This window comes from Rhincodon typus, unplaced genomic scaffold (genome assembly GCF_021869965.1).
Source record: "Rhincodon typus isolate 14 unplaced genomic scaffold, sRhiTyp1.1 hic_rhity00000862, whole genome shotgun sequence".
NCBI lineage: Eukaryota > Metazoa > Chordata > Chondrichthyes > Orectolobiformes > Rhincodontidae > Rhincodon > Rhincodon typus.
In genome coordinates, this window is record NW_025966500.1 from 28,366 (window position 1) to 39,598 (window position 11,233).

At 36.4% G+C, this 11,233-nt stretch overlaps 1 long non-coding RNA gene across 1 annotated transcript; it reads left to right on the forward strand.

Annotated features, from left to right (window-relative positions):
* The first annotated feature begins 3,859 nt into the window (after nucleotides 1-3,859).
* Nucleotides 3,860-7,615, forward strand: LOC125481099. The gene is made up of 3 exons (XR_007261206.1): nucleotides 3,860-3,916; nucleotides 5,874-6,038; nucleotides 6,765-7,615. It is a non-coding gene; the product is annotated as an uncharacterized LOC125481099 (long non-coding RNA).
* Nucleotides 7,616-11,233: the final 3,618 nt, after the last annotated feature.

An 11,233-nucleotide genomic window follows, 5' to 3' on the forward strand; every position in this document is an offset into this window, starting at 1 on the left:
AGGCCAGTATCCCGTCACTGTCACTCTTTATTTATATGTGCATAATACATGACACTGACCCAGCTAGCTCACAGCTAGCTCCTGGAGTGTACAGAATCCCTGACACTCCTGTTTATATCTGTCAGCCACAGCTCCCTGATTGAACCAGATTAACAGCCCCAGTAAGGCAACTCATATTCTGTGAAATCCACCTGGCTAACCTTGTTCCAATCATTACAATTCCCTGCATAGATAAGTTGGGCTGAATGGCCTCCTTCTGCACTGTAATTCTTTGTGTTTCTCAGGCTGAACAGGCAGCTGTGAAAATTATGTAGAACCACACCACTGAGTTTATTTAAGGGTGAGATAGATGATTCCACTACTGATCAAGAATCTGAGGTTTATGGGAAAAGGACATGAAAGTGGATGTGAGGAGTTTGGATCAGCCATGATCCTGTTGAAAGGCTCGAGGGGCTGAATAGCCTGCTCCTGTTCCTATTTCCTATGGTCTTATCCTCCATTGGAAAGTTATGTTGAATTGCTTGGTAAATATGAATAGATAACTAGCCATTAAACAGATTTGAAAATTATAATCTGCTGTTAACTTTGACATTTATTTTACGTTTTTAAAATTATTTACCCAAATTAATGTGAATATTTTTTATGTTATGATATATGATCTAAAAATGTAGCCATAGTTATAAAACTAGTATATGCTGAAAAGTTTGTTATGCAACTGGTGCAGTGCCTAATGGATTTATGTTAAATGGCTCAATGATAATTGCAAAAGTTCTATAAGTTCAAGGCCTTCAATCTACTCATGGCTGTTGCTGGCCTCCTGTCTGATCAACTTGATGTTTCAATAAATAAATCACTATTGTATTATGGTATTTGAAAGCAAGCTAAAACTTACTATGTAACAATCAGAATATAAATTATGCAAAATACTGTACTTGAGAAATCTTTGTTGAAGTATTAAATCTTCAAGTTTAGTACAGCAATTCCATGTGTCAGCAGAGTGGCCACAACAGCATGTAACAGGGAAACTGTAGCCCAGGTTTCCAAATCATCATCACAGAAATAGAACTTCTGCTGACTGAAGAATCTGCCTTGTCTCAAAAGCATTGAATCACAACTCCCTACTCATGCCCTCTTATTCAACTTGAACTGCATTCCACAAAGTACTCCTAAAAAAAATGCTTCTGCTTCATTCAAAGTACTTATAATGCAAAATTTAATTAATTGCAATATAAAAATGTGCCTGTAACTTTAACCAAAAAGCACACTGTGTTTATCCCATCTTCTTAATTTAAACTGACATCACCACATGCTTATCCTTGACATCTTACAAAAGCAGCCCATCAAATGTTACAATGTAAGAAGGTATCATACATTTTGTCAAAATGCAGATTTTATGTAAGATATCATACAGCTTTGCGTAACATGGTAATAATATATCCAGGAGTTATGATAAGCATGACCTTGCAATGCATCAACTCCATTTCAATTCTGACATATCTTACTACCTTGGAACGCTGTCCAGAATGTTATTCTGTATAACACATAGAAATGTAAGAACTGAATAAAAATGAATGAGTACCAGGATTGGGGATAAAAATAACAAGTATTCACATATATGCCACAGGATTTACAAGTAGTAATATTGAGACTTTAGCTGAATAATGAAAAGGAATATTACATTTATTGTATAAAACAGATGCTATAGGACTTTTTAAAGCATAGCATGCAGTCCGTTGTCTTTTTTTTAGGATATTAAGTGAAAGGCATAGCTGTTTGATAAGTAACTCTAACCAGTCAATCATGTACACATTAGACTAAAATCAAATCACAGTAGTGATGTAGTACACCTTTGCAATGTTTCTTCAACCATCTGTCTGTTATTTTATGTAACATTCAGACTTAAATTAATGTTGGCCTGCTAGAGCTAGGCCAGAAGACTGTTTTAGTAGGATTATGGCCAGCACTGACATGCAAGAAAAATTCTCGCTTTCTGACAAAAGCAACTGAAGTAAATTTCTACTATGTTGTTTTTTCTTCTTTTTTTTAAACTATATAATTACTGGGCAATGTTTATAACTGTATCAGATGCAAAATTTTAATGTGAGATTAGAAACAGGGATTAAGCCAGCAATAATGGATTCCGACAAAAGAAAGTGATTTAGGCAAGGCGATGGCATGAATATTTGCAAGGAGGCTGATTCTTGCTTCAGGAAAATTTCTGTTCCAGTTGTGAGGAGAGTTTACATCAAAGCGGGAATCATTGTTCAACAGGTTCTGTTAAATGATATCTTTGATATTTTTAAAATGCTAGTCAGAGAGACTTGAAAGTCCGCTTCACTAGAGAAGAGCAGATATTATGGTAGGCATAACAAATGTTAACCTTCCTGAAATACTGAAAGCATAAGTCAAATTGTTTTTTTGTTGATTTATTAAACAAACATGCAAAAAAACCTCAAAGTTTAAAAAAAGTGCAATTCTGTGGATGTGAATTGCAAATTTAATGAAGTGATGCAGATTTTTGATACTGTACAAAGATGAGTAAAAATATGATTTATAATTTTAAATTTTAGGCAAGCCTTTTTTTTCCTCCATTAAAGAATATATAGCAAATCTGATAACCAGGCAGCCTGGAGTTTCCATGAGGCTAGTTTTCACAGCGATTTTTCCAAAACCAATAAAACAAGTGCAAAATATCAAAGAATTTTAACTGCGCAGTAGGTCCAGGGAAAATCAAATTTCTGTAATCTATTGTGCTATTTTAACAAACTTATACAAGAAACTGGGACTACCAAAAAATCTGGGAATATCCACAAATTCACTAATTGTTAACAATGATATGAGAATGCTTTAAGTGGAAACTTGAGCAAAAAGAATCACAAAACTGGTGCAATTTGCAACCACATCACAAGTTACACACAAAGCAAAAACTCTTGGTTACTGTTGAAATGTATCATTGTGCTACTTACAAGTGATATTTTCATCATGGAAGTGGGTCTTAAGGCTCCATTTTCAAACAGGAGAAAAACCTTAGCAGGTACGTTTGCATAAAGACAGTACTCCTTTAACATATTCAGTTGGTGCAATAGGGAAGAATTTTTCACTGCCCTGTTCTGATGTCTATTGACCTCCAATTCTTTCTTGCTTATCAGAGAAGGGAGTTTTTTTGATATAAATGGGCATATAAATTTATGAATATAAAGTTGATATTTTATGGAGTGTGTTAGATCTCAGTTCACTGTGGTTTGTGTCTATAAGACATGAATTATCATATACTTCCATTTGCCATTGTCTCCAGTCTCGGATAGGTCATGTAGCATGAGATCTATATGAAGGAATGATGGAGACATATTGAAGAGAGTTGTTCTGCATCAGTTTCACACACCTTTTAGTAATCAAATCAAATATAGCCTTGTCTCATTTGGGGGGATTAGATTACTCTGTTGCAGATGAGTGAAGGCATGAAGTCTTTGCCCAGCATTCCTCCCACCACCACAAAAAAGCAACCTCATAATTTGCTGTTACTTTCAGTTAGGATAGTATTTAATTTCTCCATATCTAGGGGTATGGAGTAGTTTCAATATTGTCTTCAACAAACATAATAGTGAACAATAACATAGCTTTTTAACTTTACCCAATCCATGATAAACCAACTCAGCAGTTGGAACAATACATGGATATTGGTGAATTAAACACTAGCAGTGGTGCGGCAGATATTTCTGTAATGTGGTACAGAATGATCATTATATTTAATAGCACTAGGTGTTTCTAATATTACAGTTTATGTGCATTATTTCCTAACATTGTTTGAAATTAAGTATTGTCTGGCATTAAGTATTACTTTTGTTTTCCTTATACTTGTAGGAAATTCTGCCAACAAGAGGTCAAGCAAAAGTTTCGAGAGCAAAGAGCATCACAGGTTGGCATTTTTAACAATCAACATGATATTGTTCTATTTCTCTTTTTTGTTGTAAACCCATCCATACTTTGCAATATCCTGTATTTGGAAGTACATGAATACCTAGACTTACTTCTCTTTGATCACCACCACTGCCAATTTTTGATTGTGACAGTTAAGTGGAGGCACTTGAATTGTGTCTGGACGACCCTGACAACCATCTATGCAAAAAGTCTCCACCTCCATTTCTTCCCATTCTTGATTGGTATGCTTTATCCTTTTTCTTCCAACCTCCATATGCTGTGTGCCCCAGTCCTTTACTACAGCAGACAACTCAATTCCAAGTTTTTTCTATTCCTGTTCTTATATTGGCATGAGCAGGAATCTAGCCCTTCTCTCACTGCTTTTTTGCATTCCTATCTACTAACACATTTCACCTAGTAACTCAAGGACTTAACACATACTTTGCTATGGGGTTAATGGTGCATATTTAAAATTGGTGATCTGATCAATTCAAATGATGCTATTTTAGAAATGAGATCAGAAATATTCGCATTTACATTATTTTTCACTTGAGGAGGCATGTTAGCTTAACTTCCAAAGAGATAATTAGCATCCACTTGTTTAAAGTGGGTAGTGGAGATCCAACATTAGGAAAATATAGTAGTGAAATGAATGAGTGTTACAGAAAACAAATCCAGTCAAAATGCAACTGTACTTTTAGAAGTGAAGTACTTTAAAATAGATCACTTTTATAAGCAAATGTGAGTAACACTCACTATAAATGATAATGAGTCTCAACAGGTTTAAATATTTCCATGTTGTTATAGAGGTACATGCTGATGAGTATTTCAGTGAATTTCAATAGTTTGGTAAAGCTGCCTGTTTTTGTTACTGTAGAGACAGTGGCTAAGATTTTGCTGCATTTGCAATAGTAAAGGAAGCAGCAGTCTGGGATAACTGCATAAGTGCAGTTAAACATGGAAATCCAGAAGTTGCAGTTTCTAAACTAAAATGTGATTCTTTTTAGGTTTTGTTTCTTTCATCTTTGTTCCTCAATCCCATTTATATGTCCCAAGCTTTCTTTTGCTTCCGATGCAAGGATTTAAAAGTTACATTTCCTGCTCTTTTTTTAAAAAAAGGTTCCTGCTGCGCAGTCTGTTTTTCTCAGTGAGAACTCTTCAATATGATCAGTTAAAGAGTCTCCCTGCTGCTTGACCTGCTCACAGATCCCTCCCAGAGAGGCTATCATACTGATCAGGTGTTTGATTAGTATAAATGTCCAATGATAATCTGCCAAACACATTGTTATGACTTGTAATCAAGCAAATGCAATATTAGATGCTGTATTCTAATGAAGTGTTAGTGTTAGCATTCAAATTGTGATAGACAGATTGGTATCATTATGGTTGTCACTTCTTTATTGTGCTGCTTATGACACGTACAAATATATACCCTTATCAATAGAGTCATAGAGTTATAAAGTACAGAAAAACGCGCTTCAGTCTAAATTGTCCATACTGACCAGATATCCTAAACTGATCTAGTCCCATTTGCCAGCATTTGGCCTGTATCTCTCTTAAACCCTTCTTATTCATGTACCCGTCCAGATGCCTTTTAAATGTCATAACTGAACCAACCTCCACCACCAGCTAGGCAGCATGTTCCATATAGGCACCACCCTCTGTGTGGAAAAGCTGTCCCTTAGGTCCCCTTCAAATATTTTCCTTCTCATCTTAAACTTATGCCCTCTAGTTTGGATTCCCCTACCTTGGGAAAAAGACCTTGGCTATTCATTCTATCCATTCCCCTCATGATTTTATAAACCTCTATAAGGTCACCCCTCAGCCTCCAATGCTCCAGGGAAAAAAACCTCAGCCTCTTCAGCCTCTCCCTGTAACTCAAATTCTCCAACCCCAGCAATGTCTTTGTAAATCTTCTCTGAACCTTTTCAAGTTTAACATCTTTCCTATTGCAGGGAGACCAGAATTGAATGCCGTATTCCAGAAGTGGCCTCACCAATGTCCTGTACAGCTGGAACATGACATCTCAACTCCTATACTCAATGCACTGACTAATGAAGGCAAACATGCCAAACGCCTTCTTCACCACTCTGTCTATCTGTGACTCAAATTTCAAGGAGGTATGCACCTGAACCCCTAGGTCTCTTTGTTCAGCAATACACCCCAGGGCCCTACTGTATTAGTCCTGCCCTGGTCTGCCTAAATTAAACTCCATCTGCTTAATTATTTGTTTTGAATTGACCAAAATAAGAAAAATCTATCAAAGGTTTTGGCAAAGATCTGTATTTCATGTTGTGGATGAGGTTGTTGACTTACTCGCTGAGCTGGCTTGTTTTAGTTCAGACATTTCATCACCATGCTAGGTGACATCATCAGTGGAGCCTCTGATGAAGCGATGTTATTCTATTCCGCTCAGAATTTATACTGTCCAGTCCGTTGTGATGAGTACTGTCATTTCCGATTTTGATCTTTATGGGTTTATATATACGTGTCTATATTGTAGCCCAAGCCAAACATAGACACGCATGGGAATTCCTAGAGGAATGGTTCTCCACTCATACTTCAATCAACAAACGTATAGAATTGGACCCCATATACAAACCCATACAGATCAAAACTGGAAATGACAGTACTCACCATAATGGACCGGACAGTATAAATTCTGAGCAGAGTAGAATAACATCGCTTCATCGGAGGCTCCACTGATGATGTCACCTAGCACGGTGGTGAAACGTCTGAACAAAAACAAGCCAGCTCAGCGAGCAAGTCAACAACCTCGGAAAAATCTATTGACGTGGATTGCACTTTCAAATTTTGGTTTCCTTTTATTGTTCCCTTCTATGCAGGTACATATATTGAAAGAACACCACTTTCCTCCTTGGATGTTGCAATGGAATATTACTGTCCTTTGGGATGAGGTAGTAGGTTGTATAGTTTTAGGGTTACACCCTTCCAGTCAGATAACTATACAATCTACTGTCTTTCCTGAGGTGGCTGTCAAAACTCCGATGGATCAGCTGAAAACTACACAATTGTTTTAGTTATCTGGATTTTGAATTATTTTGAAAACAAAAGAATGATTTAAGTTCTGCTATCAAACAAAGATCTTACAATAAGTATGATTTAATGAATGTAGCTCTTTTTTGGTTTTCAGGTAATAGTTAATGATGGATGTGGAAGGTAGTGACTTAGTAATGTACTCACATGATTTATGTATCAAAAAACTACAGCAGAGATTAATATTTCCAGAATTTGATCTATCTGCATGTTATATTAATCCTATAATTATCAACACTTCTCTGATTCTTTGCAATTGGAAATATGAATGAAATCTTCATTAGCATTTGAATCCAGACTAATACCTAATCATGCCTAATAATATAACTAGTAATGGTTGGTTGCTCAGTTTTTTTGGCCCCTAAAAAGGCAGTAAGGGTAAGTATTTTTTTTTTAAAAACCATACCCTTCCCTGAAGCCAAGTGAGGAAAAAATTGCTCCTCCAGGGTCCTATACTTCTGAGAGTTGCTGCTAGTATATGATCACCAACTCATGTTTTCCTTCCTCTCCACAGAAATCAGCTGAGACAAATTTTCATCCTTCAGTTTAGATCTTATCGGAGGGCAACTAATATGTTGATGCATCTAAGTTTTCCTAAATGTTACATGTAAAATACAATGCAACTTTTTAATTTACTGTACATTTGGCTTCAAGCATTACTGAATCAGCCATGACAATATCTCAATGTTCTGCCAGAGTGAGGTAGTAGGTTGTGTAGTTTCAGGGTAGTGATTTTGCCCCATCAGAAGATAACTATACAACCTACTGCCTTCCCTGAAGAGCAGTATGATGACCTAATTTTGGAAGATAAAGAAAATGGACCATGCAACAATAAAGAGCACACAAACAATTTCTGTCTTTTCAAAAGCAGTGGTAAGTTTCGGGAAACAATGTTATTTGATAAATTCTGTTTTCTTATTCTTGAACGTTAGACAGGTAGCAGTTGCTTATTTTGTTCATGAGTCTGAGACTAATCCTTGGTAACTGGATGTTAGCGTGGTTCACCCAGTGTGAAATGCCAAAGGCTTATTACCTTTCGTTTCGTTGTCCATGGGATCAGGGCATCACTGGTTAGGTCAGCATTCATTGCCTATCCCATTACCCTGGAGAAGATGCTGGTGAGGTGCCTTCTTAAACCACTGCAGTCATTGGTTGTAGGGACCTCCACAGTGCTGTTAGGAAGGGAGTTCCAGGGTTTTGACCCAGTGACTGGTGAAGGGAAAGTGATATAGTTCCAAGTCAGGATGGTCTGGGCCTGGAAAGGAACTTGCAGCTTGTGATGATGTTCCCAAGCATCTGCTGCCCCTCTCCTTCTAGGTGGTACTGGTCACAAGTTTGGAAGGTGCTGTCAGACGAGGCTTGCTGAGTTATCCTGTAGATGACACACACTGCTGCCATTGTCAAACGGTGTTGAAGGTGTCACTTGGGCTGCCAATATAGTGGGCTGCTTTATGATGGTTTTCTTCAAGCTTTTCTTTAGTCTTCTTGGAGCTGCAATCATCCAGCCAAATTGAAAGTATTCCATTTCATGCCCGTTTTATGTCTTGTAGGTGGACAAGCATTGGGGTGACTGGACATTAGTTACATACCACAGAATTCCTAGCCTCTGACTTTCTCTGTAGCCACAGTATTTATGCAGTTAGTCTAGTTCAGTCTCTGGTCAATGGTAACTCCAGGATGTTCAAGCAGATTGAATGAAATCTGAAGAAAAATAAAGAATTGAAATCTCCTTTCTAATCTAGACTTAATTCTGTGGACAACACTGAAGAATATTGTCATGCTTGTATGTAACCTTAATGTATTATTTAATATAATGGTGTAGATTTCACAGTCAGCAAAGAAGTGATAGTGCTCATCACTTACTTTGAAAAAGGTATTAATCCTACAGAAGATGTAATATAGTGATGCTACCATTTCAGCAATGATCCACTCAAGATGAAATCATGACAGTGTCTCATAGGTGCATCATACGTATTTACCACAGAAAAGACAACAAGCAACAAACTTAGCTGTCCGATTCTGTTTTACAGATATTTACTTGATTCCAACATCTGAGAATTTTAAATAGGTATTTAAACCAGAATTTCCTTCTGTAATCTCTGTTGAAATTGGGAAAGTTCACTCTGCATGGTGCTGATATTGAATATTTATTGAAATTAAATAGTTTCATTTTGCCAGATCAAAGTATTTTAATTTGTACTTACTTAATTTAGAGGAGAAATTCTCTTAAACCTATGCTTTTCAAGAAGAGCAAGCAGGACTAAATTCATTATAAATGGTCTGTGTAGTGTTTCTTTAGGCTGTCTTTCTTTTACATATAGTACTCAATGATAAATAAATATATATCATTTAAAAAAAGTGTTTTAGTGTTTTTTTTAAATTAGTGTCATTTGTGAACATAAATAAATGAAGGATGCAACTGTATCAATTATTAGCATGCTGAGCAATTGATGTTAATAGCGTAATATTCTAACATACGGTTTGAGTTGATTTGATCTTTTCAGTACTCTTACAAATATTTAAATTGTAATACCTAGCCATGTTTCTTTCAAAATTTCACATTTACCATACATTTGAAATTGAGATTACCCTTCAGTACCATCTCAGATTCTTTCAGTCCACTTAAAGGAATGGTTATTGTCTTAATTGTTATGGGAGGTTACATGTACTGCCCTAAATCCAACAGTACAATACTGTATCCCAGTGATGTAATATATGTTCTGAATCAGATAATTGTATCTTTTGCTTTAATGCCCCTCAATCTTTCCAAAGACAGATCTAGCAACCACTCAGTATTATGTAAGGGCACACGGTCACACGTCTACGCTTGGGTAAGATAAGAATAGAATATAGTAGTAAGATTGGTTCATGTGTTAAGTTCGGCTTTTCTCAAGTTTAATCATGGTTTAAGAGTGAGAACGACATAGAATTAACAATATTCAAGTAAGTTGAATTGCTTCCTAAACAGGGAGCTGTTTGGTAGTGGTGGTTATCTGTCAATCAGTGCTAATTATTATAATTATTATACAGGAAACTGAACTATCAGTTTTTAAGTTGAACAGTTAGTAAGGGGCACACAATCAGGAAATGTGACAATGAAACGTAGACCGAGTTTAGTAGCAAATTTGGTTCATATGGGAATTTAGTGGTCAAGGAGAAAGTCTTTAAATACAGTTATTATAACTAGAAATGTGTGTGAAGTAATATCAGTACTAGTAATAATAGCTGTAGATTGTAATTACTTGCTAAGTTTTTTTTCAGCACTAGCAAGGTTAACTAATAAATAAAGGAATGGCAAAGCTGTTTCAACCTTAAGAAAGGATGTCCTGTACAATGGGTGATATCCACAATGTTTCCCATATCCTGGATCACCATTTGTGCAGAAAGTGTTGTCAGTTGCAGTAGGTGGAGCTCATAATTTCAGATCTTTACCAATAGCTGGATTCATTGCAGTGCATCCATAAAGCTCAAAATTATGCAGATTGCAAGTTTATTAATGTGGTCACTCCAAAACTTACAAGTATACAGGGATAGATGAAATGGGTGACCAGTTGGTCAAAAAGGAACAGCCTGGTAATACAGGAGTTGAGAGTGCATTCCACTCTCCAACCAGTAGTCTGTTCTGAATATGTTCAGAAGTGATAGTTCATCTGGGGAGTGCCATTAAAGTCAAGCTCATGGCACCACAGGTGGCTCAACTGCACAGGAGTTACAAGGATGACAGTAAGGGCCATAGTGATAGGTAATTTGATAGTAATGGGAACAGGCAAATGCTTCTCTGGCCACAGATATGTATCAAGAGCTAAATTACAAAAAAAAGTGTAATTATATTGTTGGGTGTTCTCTGCAGACCACTAACTAATGGGAAGAATGTAGATAAACAACTTTGCAAGGGGATTACAGAGGAGTGCAAAATTATTGAGCAGTTATAGGGTACTTTAATTATCCAAAAGTAGACTGGGATAGTAGTGGTATAAAGTTCAGAAAGAGGCAAGAGTTCTAAGTGTATTCAGAAGAATTTTCTACTGCAGTGTTGTAAGTCCAATGAGAAAGGAGGCACTGCTAGACCTGTTTGTTGAGAATGTAGCAGATCAACTAGATCAAACTAGAACATTTGAGGGATAGTAATCATTGTAACATAAGGTTTAGGGTGACTGTGGAAATGATAATAAACAATACAGCATAAAAATAATTAACTGGGGAAAGACAACTTTGACAGATTAAAAATGGATCTGATTTAAATAAACTCAAGTTAGGT